General features: G+C 38.8%; 1 long non-coding RNA gene across 8 annotated transcripts in view; it reads left to right on the top strand.

The window, feature by feature from the left end:
- The first annotated feature begins 4,688 nt into the window (after nucleotides 1-4,688).
- Nucleotides 4,689-11,639, top strand: part of LOC125131506 (uncharacterized) — a 150,915-nt gene continuing 143,964 nt past the window's right edge. For 7 of the 8 annotated variants that reach the window (XR_007135936.1, XR_007135937.1, XR_007135941.1 and 4 more), the window contains exons 1-2: nucleotides 4,689-6,084; nucleotides 10,577-10,723. This is a non-coding gene — a long non-coding RNA (uncharacterized LOC125131506). Of the gene's footprint in view, nucleotides 6,085-10,259; nucleotides 10,317-10,576; nucleotides 10,724-11,639 lie in introns of those variants that run through there. The other variant, XR_007135935.1, reaches the window with a different exon arrangement.

The raw sequence follows: 11,639 nt of genomic DNA, 5'->3' as shown, positions 1-11,639 counted from the left end.
TGAGACCTACAGTCCATTAAACCTACCCATTCTCATTCCTGAGGAGAGAGGAAAGTCTTCTCTTCTCTCCTTCCCAAGATAAGATTCCATAATTCATTAATATTGCCAGGGTCAAGCAAATGTCCCCAGTTCATCTTATCTAATCCCCTTTGTTGTTTTTCTTGGCAAAGCCCCAGTCTGGTACCTTTCAAATTGAACACTTAAAGTTTATTGGAGAAAAAAATTGAATGTGTACCTAGACTTTTCTTTCATTTAAATTCAAGATTGTCAGCCTCAAACCTACTTGATAACTCTTCTGTGTTATCTAGTAAACTCATATTTCTACCCAACCAATGATAAAGTTTCTCAATGACCAAACTCTGGACAAGCTCCTCTGAGCCCTTCTGTGACTAGGCCCCAACCTTGGGCTCTGTCCTTGGTCTGCTTAGCCTAGTTTTAGCAAGAATCTTGCTGAGTCAGTTGAGAAAAATTCACCACCTTTGGTATCTGATTACCTTCTGTCTCTGATCAAATCTCTCATGCTCCAACTCTTGTATCACCTTGGCCTGCCTTCAGCAAGAACCCTGTTGAGTTGGTTTAGCTAGAATCTTCCCTACCCTTGATGTTTCTTTCCTCTTGGTAATTTTCCATGCATTGACCCCCTACACTGCTCCTTGTCTATAAATCTCCACTTGTCCTTGTTGTATTGTGAAGTGAACTGATCTCTCTTCCCTACTGCACACCCTCCACCCCCACTGCGGTAGTCCCTCACAAATAAAGTCTTCCTTACTCTCTTCAACAAATGCATGAATGATTTTTAGCATAAGGTGACATATTTTATACTTTCTTTTCAAACTTCCACATCCTCTCTTCTTGCCTTGCTCTTAGCTGATCACCTTGACTCATACTTATTATGTAAGTTAACTTGCAGTTTAGATAACTTTACTTATAGATCGTATAACTTAACTTATCGATTATAGAAGCACTTGGTTAATCAAGAACTCACTCCTCTTCTCACCACCAGATCTGCACACCTGACCGCATCTTCTCTTTCTTGTCTCCTGTGATAATGATGGAACTATCCCCTCTCTAGAAAGGTCCAGTCTTCCACTGGTGCTCTAAATCTCTTCCTTTCTTGCCTTATCAAAGACATCATTTCTTCTCTCATTCTCTCTTTCTCCTCAATCAATAAACTCTTCTTTATAAGTCAGTGCATCCCATCACTGTTCACATACTCCATATTCTTCAAGATTGAAAGAATAGAAAGAAACCTACTTTGACTGGCTTTCCCAACAGCTACTGAACCATGTGTTTTTTCATCACTAAGCTTCTCAAAGATTTGCCCAAATGTGAGATCTCCACTTCCTTATTTCCCAGTTATCCCTCCACCCATTCCAAGGTAACTTTTACCTCCAGCATTCCCTTATACCACCAGTGAACACTTAATCCAAAATGTTCTTTCCTATTCCTGTCTTGCTTGACCTTTTAGCAATATTCTGCACAGTTGACCATTCCATCCTTCCTGAAGTAGCTTCTTTCCTTAATTTCTGAGGCACCACTAACTTTGTTTTTTCCTTATCTCTTTGCTTCTTTCTCATTTCCTCCTTTTGTCATACCTTTAAATGCTGACATTTCTCAGATCTCTGGTTTAGGACTCATTTTCTTCTTTCTGTGTAGATTTTTTCTAGGTGATTTTTTTTTTTCTGGAAGAGAAAGAAATGCCTTCATAAAATATCTATATGCTGACAACTCACAAATTTATGTTCCCAACTTAGACTGTATCTCTGAGACATCCATGATGTCTAAAATCCAACATATCTAGAACTAAACTTTTGCTCTTCTCACCTCACCAAGCATTTTCCTACCTCTGTATCCCCCCTCCCCCATAGTCCTCATTCACAACAATCTGGGAATTGTTAACTCCTCTTTCTGACTCACCACCCTCAACCTATCCATTTCCACATGCTAACAGTTGTACCTCTCCTGTCTACTGAAATCCATCTTCATCTTCTCATATTGACAGCATTCCCCTAGTCTAGGTCATCAGCGTCTCTTTACTGAGTCTCTGCAGTAAGCTCCTAATTTATTTCCTTCTCTCTACATTCATGTCATTCGAATCTATTTGAAATGTAGCATCCAGAATGATCTTAAAAAAATAATTTTATCACGTTACTTCTCTGCTTAAACCCTTCAGTTAGTCTAAGACTAATTGACTTCGAATCACAGTCTATGCCTTCTCTAACCAGCTCATGAGCCACCATCAATCTCACTCATCTTATACTGGTCTCATCTTACTTCTTCAAGCAAGAATGACCCTCCTTTGCCTGGAACACTCCTCCCAAACAACTGGTGTGTGGCAGCTTCATTCTAAAGGTCTCAGATTACAAATGTTCTCAGAGGCACTGTTGTTTTCTTTAATACAATATATAGTTTATTTGCTTGCTATTTCTTTTTCCCTTCCATCTCCTCCCCAGACTAGAAGTTCTAGGAAGGCAAAATAATGTCTCTTATTCACAAATGAGACACACCCAACACCTACCAAAGTGTCAGTTGTATGATGAGTTTAGTAAAAATTTATTCAAAGACTGAATCTGGAATTATAGCTGGCAAGGTCTTTAGTGATTCTTTGACTCCCATTTTTGTCTCTGTGAAGTAGTATGGTTCGACAGACTGTTAGGAGATTTCTATGATGTTTATCACTTGGTGTCTTCTTGTACTCAACTATGCCACTAGCCGAGGTAAATCAAGGGAATTCTTATTCCTTGGTCCTCAATGAGCTTGTCTAAAATAGCATCCCCAACCATGTCTACCTTCCTTACCATCCTTTGGCATTCTCACCATATAAGTCAATATATGTATGGTTTTTTTTTCAAAATCCATTTTACAATCATTTTCTCTGATGAAAGGGGGATGCAAAGGAGAAGAAGAAATCTCATTATGGTGTGCAGTTTTGTTCGTACTGAGTAAAAGTTCAGACATAGCTAGCCTATGTAGGCTGGATGTTCTTTGGATGTTAAAAACAGCATGAGATGGAGTAGAGTATACGTGGTAATAACCACAGGGTAAGAAGAACCCACATGGTCTATATCTTACAGAAATCCAAAAGTTTTAATATGAAATGTATGCAAATATAGCATGTTAACTGTCTTAAGTACTGTCATAGAAATGTTCTTTTTTCCCAAAATGACTGTTATTTTTAATTTATTACCATTTCAACAGTTTAATATATACAAATAGAGCATATACTTAAGTGGTAATCGACAATGGTGCTATTTTACTCACAGTCTTAAAAACATAGTCAAAGCTAAAAGTTTACTTGCAAAACATCCACAGAATCATGACAAGAATTCAATATATTTAATAAGTAGTTAGAGAGCAGACATTTCTCTTAGGATTATAGCAACCTATGACTAGGATTATTCAGGTGCCAACATTACTAAATAATATGAGAGTTGAAAGAAAAATCTGTGTAACATTTAAACTTCATTTAAATACTCAATTTTAACAGGGGGGAGAAGTGCACAAAACAATATAGATCCAGATTAAGTACTGAGCCCTCACTTTATTAAGGCTAGAAGGAAATGCATGAATTTCTTCCCCAGGTTTTTACTGTTTTTCTAAGGACAGCCTAGATTAATTTGAAGAAGCAGTGCACTTTTTCTTAACAGAAAAAAATTGAATCAGCTGAGAGATAAGCAGAATAAACACTGAAATAAACATTGCAGCCGAAACTAAAGTAACTGAAGTGAAAATGTTTTCATAATGAACTTTTATGTTTAACAAGCCCAGACACTTGGAACAGTGTAAGCTATATTAAACCCTTCTATGAAAGGATTACCTTTGTATGATGAGTGTTTTAATATAAGTACGGTACACAGCGTAAAATACAACTACATTTAACTCAAAGTAATTATGAGAATTCAGGCAAAATTATTTTCTCCTGTACTATCACACTGATACAGGGAAAAAAAATTCTTCTGGAACCTTTCACCAACATGTCTCTGTTTCAATTATTTTTGGCAGTATATATATTGCGTCTCTGCCTCAGCTACCTTTTATATCGACAGTTGGTAGCACAAGCCTTTTAACGCACAAAGGGTAGCAGCTCTTCAGCCAATCTGTGATAAAAGGGAAAAAATGAAATCACTATGGAAACTGCAGGAAGGATCTAAAAGCTCTCTTTATAAAGTAAACGTCTGATGTTTGTGACTGCAGGGGTAAAAAATTCATAAATCTCTATGATGCTATCATTTCTGATTTGTTATCACTGCAAATGCCAACTCGAAGCAGCCTGACCTTAGCTTCATTAAGTGTTGTCTGTTTAGAAGTAGTTACTCTTCAACAGGAGGAAGACGTGGTCTGCAGAGAGGTCAGGGGTTTAAGGGGATGGTGTGGGACAGAACGCAGAAACTCATTTGCTTAGACTGTTTCCTTTCTTCTCTCATTTGATTGTCTTTTTCTTTTAACGCACAGTGACTTGATGGAATCAGGCACACAGAATTGTTCTGGTCTGTGGTCTTTTTGGGGGGTTTCCTGTGTGTATGTCTGTGTGGTTTTTTTGGTTTTGTTTTGTTTTGGGTTTGTTTTTCATTCAGAAATGCAGCAAATCCCAGATCCAAATTCAACTTAGAAAACTATGTCTGTCTTTGCTCTTGAATTGAGAAAAAAAACCCAAAAAACTAACCCTCTCCTTCCAATCAAAAAGCAAATACATACCAGGGAGAAGCCACTCTTACTTCAGCACCCTGGACCCTCAGGAGGAAAAAAGGAAGGAGACTGTGGCTATACACGCTCTGATCTCTGATGAATTTGAACTGGCAACAGACAGCAAGGACACCTTTGTTAAGGAATAAGTTTCAGAATATCTCATCAGTTCTCAGAAGTTAAGTGACTTAGAAGAGGGTCGCATGGATGTTGGGGTGGGAGCTGTTTATTTAATAATGGTTCACCTGTGGAGGAGGGACTAAGAGGGCAAGAGGACCCTGAGAAATTCTCAAAGGTGACATTCTGCAAATTCAAGAGTAGTCTTAATTCAGAGGAAGATGAATAGTCAAGTAAGTAAAGCAGTTCAGCACTGCACATGCTACAAGATGCTTATTTTTTCCATGTTTGAAATTGAATAGTACTTCATTAGGTGTTCAGGCAATAGAAATTAAAAAAAAAAAGTTTATGGTAACTTGACTACAGTTGAAATGCATTGAAATGTCAAAGATTGATGTGCATGGTAATTGATTTCATATCGTCATGCCGTATTTAGACAACTATAAACATTGCTAATCTAATGTTTCAAGGTACTTATGAACAATTAGCGATTCTGCACTAGCATCTCAAACACACTTTTGATGATAATAATATATTGAGATAAGTTCTATGAATCCTAAAAGGGCTGTTGTGTAAATGATGACTAGAAAAACAATTAGAGTTTCTGTTTCCAGTGAAATGATTATGTCTTTGCAAATAAAAACAGGAGGATTCTAGTTGTGATCATGCAAGAATTCAGCACAATTCTCAGGGAGACTACATTGCTTTACAATAATATACTTGTTTAAAATAAAGGAACATGACATCTGCCTTTCTAACTTTATGGACCTTCTGCTACTGCTAGTGACTAACTTGGCTGTTTGTGCAGCCTTTACAGTTTCCAGAGTGCTTTATCTCCTGCTAGAAGGGTGTTAATGGCCAACGATATAGAATGGAATGGAAGTGTGTATTTGGGTACCCAAACATAAATACATGCGGACTTTCATTTGAAAATATTTAAATGCCTTATACATACTGACTTCACTGATGCTTTTTGTGCATGTAAAGAAAACCAATTATCTGTGGAGAAAACTTGACTGGGTGGAGGGAAATTAAATTGGTGTTTAAAGACTTCCTTAAACAGCAGTAGCTAGGGAAAGCGCCAATAACATTTTAGCTCAGGATTGTAATGACTTGGCCATATTAATAAATCATGCTTTATCCTGACTTTTATCAAAAGACTTGGATGGGGAAGACTGCACGTGACAGAGGAGGAGAGAAGGGCACTTTCAGCAAAGCTGTGCCTGTGTCAGGCCACTCTCCCAGTGCCTGTGACGCTCTGGAAACAGCTGTTGGAGAAGTCAGGTAGGTCCTAGTTCACTCAAAGAGCGGAATGCGGGATAATGTATGTCTCCTAAGAAAAAAGTTCCAGTCGTAATTTCTTGAAGGCGATGTTCCTGTTCTGGAACGGTCTGTGATTTTTAAAAGGCTGTACAAAATAAATATGAGGAAATCTCCACCAACTTTTCTGCCTAATTTCCTTCTGGGCGTTTCCTAACTTCTATAAGATGCTTTTGTGTTGAATATCAACTCTCATCCATCAGCTCCATGTTAATTTTTTTTTTTTCCATTGTGCTGTGACTCTGAGCTCCCTTAAGAGGACATCCATGGAAACATGGAAAACATATTGTTCCATTTACACATGGGACAATGCAAATACTTTCCTTTTGTTACTCTTCAAAATCTTAACGTTCTGTTCTCTGTGTGCGTGTTCCCGGAGTTGGCTTCCCAGCTATTGTAGAATAAGGAAGGCAGAAGACTCTATCATTAGCTCCAAATGTTGGATTGCTTACTAATTGATGAGGAAAATATTTCATTGAGTTTTCCTGAAACCAGATATTTATCTAATTTAAACTCTATATCAGGAAGTTGATTAGGTAGACTATCTAATATATATTATTGTGCTGCAGTGAGGGGATTGTTAGAGAAAATGCGTATTTTCCTTCTATTAATTATCAAATGGCCAAATTATTACATATTGCAGGCATTTGGAGGATGTAAAGTAGCCTCTAATGTTTTCCACTAAATTTTCTCTGACTTTTCAGAACAGTGCTCTTAGAAGTATTGTTTTCATGTAGTGACTTAAAGGAAAACCTATGTAGCATTTACCCCATCCTAGATCTTAAATATTGAGACGTTTAAGGTGATATATTTCATGATGTGTTTCTAGTCTGCCAGCTACATGATCAGATTTTTAAGATGTTGGTTTTAAATATAATCATAATACTAGCCTCTCACACGCTGTAGAAATTTCATCTCTCCTGTTTTTCTCTCTCTCTCCAGTTCTCAAGAAAGTAAAGTTCTGTGGAATAAGTCCTCAGGGAATCTCTTGATGGCACTAAATACCTAGGGTCTAAAGGGGGTTTCTGAAGTTGTTCACCGTTGCTGGTTTTTTCTATTCAGAGTCCTTTGTAACACTGCCATTAACTGACAACTTGCAACCTTCAGAAATCTCAGTTCCACACGAGCTTTCACTCTGAATCAGAATTTACCCTCTAATCTCAAATCGGCCAACTGAGATAAGACAAAAACTTTTAATTAGAATTTTAATATGTAATCCAAGCCATTTATAGATTACGCACAGAGGTGATGGTCTATGTATTTAAATAACTGCGTGGAGAACCTAGATAATGTTTAATTTGGTAGAGAGACTATTTTTAACTTTGTTGGAGTCGGGTTACCTGAAAGATTCCCAGAGAGTCTCTTAGAAGTTCTATCAGCATGAGGTTTATTGTGTGAATGAATAACTGAATGTGTCCTAGGGGGAAATTGTAAAAATTGGAATATTCTGTAATACACGAAGGCATTCTGTTTTCCTTTCCCATTTCTTCCGGGAAGCCTAATTTCATGTCTCCAAGTTCAAACTCTGTGGATGAAAGGAGAGAAATACCCAGTGGTGTCCCAGGGGAATTAGCTTATCCCTTGCTACTGTTAATGAGTGGTGCCCCTAACCTCATATGTTTATTCCTCAAAAACCCAGCACATGAAACAGTGTTGTTTTTTTGTTTTTTGCTTTTGTTTTTTTTCTCTTTCCTTTCAAGAAACAGTTGGCACTTTATGTTGGACTTCTGCTTGACATGAATTATTTGGCAAATTGGGGACTGAGGTGTGAATTACAAACTTAGGGCTATGTAATAGGCTTCAGGGGTGTTCTAGGACAAAGCCATCCTAGTAGGGTTTTCACAAAGAACTTTATTGAGACAAAAATGGTCTTTTCTCCCACTCCTGAAACAACAAAAACACGCGTACCTTGCTGAAATACTGATTACGCACACACACACATGCACACGTTGCAGGAGTGTGTCCTCTGGTTTTTGTTTCCATGTGCACATGACTCATTAGTGTTGATAACCCTCTGCATATGCCTCCAGAAAATAATGGACCCCGACTGTGAGAACTGTCTGTGTTCAAACATGTTAAGAGCTGAATATTTAAAATCTGCTTGGCACACCAAGCTTGGTTTTTTTGAAGACAGCAGAAGTTGGACAGAAAGATCAAAAGGAAAAAAAAAAAATGTGAAAGATAATGACATCTGGATGGGGCCTGGGTAATGCTCTCATTAAAGGTACTTACACCTAAGTCTTATCACATGCTCAGGAGCAAAGCTTAGATGCCCCTTTTAAACTGCAACATTAGAGGCAGTCGTGGGAGCTTTGCCTGCGAGCCGGAGCTGTCACCTCCCCTGTGATCCAGCTCAGTTCTGTATGTGTACCTATAACCTATCTTACTTTCTTTTCTTGGATGGTCTTCTGCCATTTTGCTATTAAGATGGTCATGAAAAATTAGGTTATCCCTTAAGCTTACAAAGATATGCATGTTCTCTAGAATGGGTTTGAAAAGACTCTAGAGAAAACCGGCTACAGGATTCTTTTGTTTTGTTGCTGTTTCATAGTTGAAGAAGAGCTGAGTAAGAAACCCTGTAGACTTCCTGCTCAGGTAGTCTTTGGACACCCTTCCTTTCTGAGCATAATAGAAGCTCTCCCTGAGGACAACACACAGGGTTGACTTCCAGGAGTCACCACGTCTAGCAGTGTTAACTTCTAAAAGAGTTCTATATTAATTGCACAGAGTTCTGGTTAAATTAGCATGCCTTGAACGGGTTTCAAAATGCTGGCATTAGAGACAGTGTGAAAGGAGGAAACTATTTGCTAGGTCGTTTTCTTCTTTTTCTTTCTTTCTTTTTTTTAATAAGGCTTAGAAACGTGCAGTGTCTTATTTGTTTCCTAAAAACGTAAATAAAACAACCCTAGATATTTAGAAGAAGCTGCTGGGCAGTGCATAAACATATATTGCCTATCTCATTACCATTAACAGCCATGCATGGTTAAACCTCCCCCTATTGCTTTGAGTATTTGCCCTCTGGCTTTGTAAAGTGATGCTTGAGTGTGGGTTTTACTAAGGACCTTCATAACCATTTTATAGACTCGGCAGCCTACCTACTATATCAGAATATGCATACTGTTTCTTGGGTAAGTGTTAACAATTAATAAAATTGGTGTTCATTCTAGGAAAAAAAAAAAAAAGAGGACCTCCAAAGGGCTTTATATTGTCTTTGGACGAGGGTGGAGTATAAGTCTATCTCTTATTTTAACTCAATGTGAAGCTACTTTTTCTCTTGCTTCTACCTTCCCTACCTTCTAATGGTGCTAAACAATCAAATGCAGAGCGCTTTGCCTTCTTTCAGACCTTAGAAGAAGAAAATTATTCAATTCATACATGAAGATGAAGGTTAGAATCTAGAATCCAGAAAGGTCTAGGAATTTAGAGAATCAGATGTACTCTCTGGATCTCGGGATCCATCAAGGAGAATCAGAACGAGTTATTTTGCTCTGAGCTTCCTGAATTTTGTTTTATGCTTTAGGCATAATTAGAACACCCGCGAGGCTTTGAGGAAGGGAGATGTTTGCAGGGGTGCTTCAGATGCCTAGTGGGGTCTAGAAAGAGGGAGACCAAAAAGACTCCAGCCCCTAGGAAAACAGAGGTCTAGTGGGGCAGCTTTTGTGTGGAATTCAGTGTGCCACACCCCTCTGCAAAATGTTGGGACCCCTTTGGCTCAGGTAACCCCATTCACGTTCTAGGGTGCTTTCAGCAACTCCGGTTTCCGTCTTCCCTTTGCAATCGGCTGGGCTGTTCATCTAGGACGTCAAGGTTTTCTTTTCCTCGCTAAGTCTTCCCTGTGTAATCTAATGCTTCATTTCTTCCCAGAAAAATAAGATAGTTGCTCCAAATTCAGCATTTCAATAAGTCATGGAAAGTCCCTCTTTGCAAAAGATAGGGGATTAGTTCCTGCCATGAGCTCATCGGCATCATCTCCATTTATTTCTCAGGGGTGATGAGAAGACCTTTGCATTTGACCAAAAAGCACTAGTAAATAAGGAGTTAAAATGAAGGCAGGCTCGCTGGTTTGCTGAGATCTGTCAGAGTCTGACTGGCTGGCTACATATCTGTCTCTGGAACAATAGGTACCTGTATTCTGCACGGACTGCCGGGCAGCACTGACACTCTGGAGAAGGTCTGCCTCTGTGTGCGCTGCCCGGGTGAGGATCCCCAACGACAGCTCCACTTTCCAGTGGAGGAGGAAAAAAATCTCCGTCTACTCTCTTGATGAAGGACAGAGCTTTGATCATTTTTATTCAGGCTTGTTTTGGCCGGAGGTTTCAGGTTCTTAGTCTCAAATCAGCAGTCTCTCCCTTCCTCTCTCTCTTTCTCTCTCTCTCCCTCCCTCTCTCTCTCACACACACACCCACTCTCTCCCTCTCCCTTACTCTCTCACTCTCTCTCTCATTCCCCCTCATAGGTTGCATGCGAGCAGATGAATTCCACAGCTGGAACGGAGGCACAGAGCAGTAAACACAGTGGAGCCCATCTCTGCCATGGTGAGAGGGGGCATCAGAAGTGACAACAATGATAAGGACCCAAGGGCCGTCCTTCTGACAAGTTTCAGGTAAGATTCTATTTATGCCCCAATTCTTGTATTTTTGCATCCTTGTGGTTGAAAGGGACATTGAGCTAGAAGGCAAGTGTCGAGAGGGAAATCTTTACGTGAGTAGCATCTGCTGTCACTTGCTGCAAACCTGTGTTCTCAGGGCTTTGTGTTACTGGAATCATCGGAGGTGAGGTGTGAGCGGGGCTGGGCAGAAGCATGAGTTGCTTTTTATGTCTGTCTGGTGACATTTATCATGCTGTATAAATTCCTATCTGGAAAAAATTCTGTTTGATGATAGTTAGCAATGTTTTGTGCAATATAGAGCATATGGCTGTGTAGAATTCAAGTGATGCTCTTTCATTCTTAATTTGTAATTATTTTTACACTCAACTGTACTGAGGTCAGAGAGTTTTAAAAATTAATGAGATTTCCTGTGGAGTTCAAATAGTAATGCCTACGTGAGCTGCCACAAAAAGATAAGCTGATGCTGGTATATTTTTAAGATAGACTTAACTGTCTTTTTTGAACATACTCCATTGGAAATATTTGAGTTTTCTATGGTTTAATGGATGCTTAAGTATGTGGGGATATTAGTCCTTAAAAAAATTTTTTTAATGACCTGGAGAAATTTTGTCAAAATTAGACTGTAGAAGATGAGTGTATTTTGTAGAAATAGTGCTAAAACTCAATCCATTTATTGTTATGGCATTGGAGAATAGCTTATACTTTCGAGGAAATGACAAATAACGAGTGAGACACATGCTAAGAAAAGCTGCAAATTGCTTTCATCTGAAGTAATAGAGAAAAATTCAGGAGATACTTAGGGTACAAAAATTGCTGGCACGAACAAAGAAGCAAGCATACCCATAGATGAGAATTCTTTGTCACAAAAATGAATCCAGGGCATGGATTTAGAAGGTTAAGTGATTTCCAC

This window comes from Phacochoerus africanus, chromosome 7 (genome assembly GCF_016906955.1).
Source record: "Phacochoerus africanus isolate WHEZ1 chromosome 7, ROS_Pafr_v1, whole genome shotgun sequence".
Lineage (NCBI taxonomy): Eukaryota > Metazoa > Chordata > Mammalia > Artiodactyla > Suidae > Phacochoerus > Phacochoerus africanus.
This window is presented reverse-complemented; position numbering and strand designations above follow the sequence as displayed.